The sequence below is a fragment of the Tupaia chinensis genome, unplaced genomic scaffold, assembly GCF_000334495.1.
Source record: "Tupaia chinensis unplaced genomic scaffold, TupChi_1.0 Scaffold138988_1, whole genome shotgun sequence".
NCBI lineage: Eukaryota > Metazoa > Chordata > Mammalia > Scandentia > Tupaiidae > Tupaia > Tupaia belangeri.
Genome location: NW_006198878.1, coordinates 523,009 through 524,664, shown reverse-complemented (window position 1 = coordinate 524,664; position 1,656 = coordinate 523,009). Strand labels below are relative to the sequence as shown.

The 1,656-nt window shown below is 43.2% G+C and overlaps 1 pseudogene; it reads left to right on the top strand.

Annotated features, from left to right (window-relative positions):
• Nucleotides 1-1,656, top strand: part of LOC102488626 (60S ribosomal protein L29 pseudogene) — a 58,954-nt pseudogene that overhangs the window by 16,038 nt on the left and 41,260 nt on the right.

Below are 1,656 nucleotides of genomic sequence, written 5' to 3'. Positions count from 1 at the left end.
GACCCAAAAATATACTACAAAGCTGTGGTAATCAAAACAGCAAGGTACTGGCACAGAAACAGACAGGTGGACCAATGGAACAAAATAGAGTCCCCAGAAATAAATCCCCAAACATACAGTCAACAGATTATTTTTTTCAGTCAACAGATTTTTGACAAGGGGTACCAGTCAATCCAGTGGGAAAAGAAAAGCTTCTTCAGCAAATGGTGCTGGAAAAACTGGATTTCCACCTGCACAAAAATTCATCTGAACCCTTACCTTTCACCTTTGACAAAAATAAACTCAAGATGGATTAAAGATCTAAACCTAAGACCTCAAACTATAAAACTGCTCCTGGAAAACACTGGAGAAACTCTGAGAGACATTGGGGTAGGCAAAACTTCTTAAATAAGACCCCCAAAGTACAGTCGATAATCCCCAAAACAGACAAATGGTATTACATCAGACTAAGAATTTTCTGCATGGCAAAAGACACAGTAATTAGCATGAATAGACAGCCCTCAGAATGGGAAAAGTTTTTGTAAACTATGCATCAGATAAGGGGTTGATAACCAGAATACACAAAGTACTCAAGCAGCTGTTGAAAAAAGATGATCAACTCTATTAAAAGATGGGAAAATGAGTTGAAAAAACCACTCTCTAAAGATGACATATGAATAGCCAAAAGGCGTATAAAAAATGTTCAACATCCCTCATTGTAAGGGAAATGCAGACACTGATGATGGGGATGAGGAATGGAAGCCAACAAAATTGATTAAGGTGTCTGGGAAGAACAGTCAAGTGTGTTCCTGCAAGGTCTGGTGTGGGAACAAGCAGTGTGGGTACAGGAAGCAAAAGTCACACTGTGGACTGCAGCTGTGTCCCCAAAAAGTGTTGGAACCACGAGGTTAGCTTGGCCACTGTTGAACAGACCCAGGATTCTGAAGGCTCCTTCAAACTAGAGGATCCTACTGAGGTGACACCAGGATTGAGCTTCTTCAACCCTGTCTGTGCCACTCCGAACAGCAAGATACTGAAAAAGATGTGTGATACAGAACAGGTGATGTTGAAGAAGGCTCCAGCTCCCTCCTTTAACCTACCAGAGTCAAAACATGTAGCTACAGAATCCCAAGAAAATAAGGTTCCAGGGAAGAGAAAAAAGAAACAAGCTCTGGCCAGCAACACCAGCTTCTCTGACTGTTCCCCTATTGAAGAAGTGGCCCACTAAAGTTGGAGTTTTCATCTCTATCCCCAGTTTGGCTTAGAAGATTCTTCAGGTTGAACCCAGGAGGGGTTTTAAAATAACTTATCTGGATTTCAGGTTTCTTGCTGTTGAAAAAAAAAAAGAACAAAGAATTACTGTGGCACAGGAAATCTTTGCTGGATGTTGGCCCTCACCCTCAAGCCCCCCAGCTCAGCTTCTGCTCTCTCTTCTCCAGAAACTTGCTAGAACACCTACTGAAGAGAGAACCAAATCAGCTTCCTAATGACTCATTAAGAACCATTCCCTGGGAACCAGCAGTTAGCGTAATGGCTATGTTGCTGGATTCCCACGTAGTCGACCATGGTTCACATCCCAGACCCGGTGTCTTAAAACTCATGCCAGGCATGTGTGCGTGCGTGCCCAAGATTCCGAGAGGAGAATGGAGGAGAAGGGATTGCGGCGTGACCATCCCC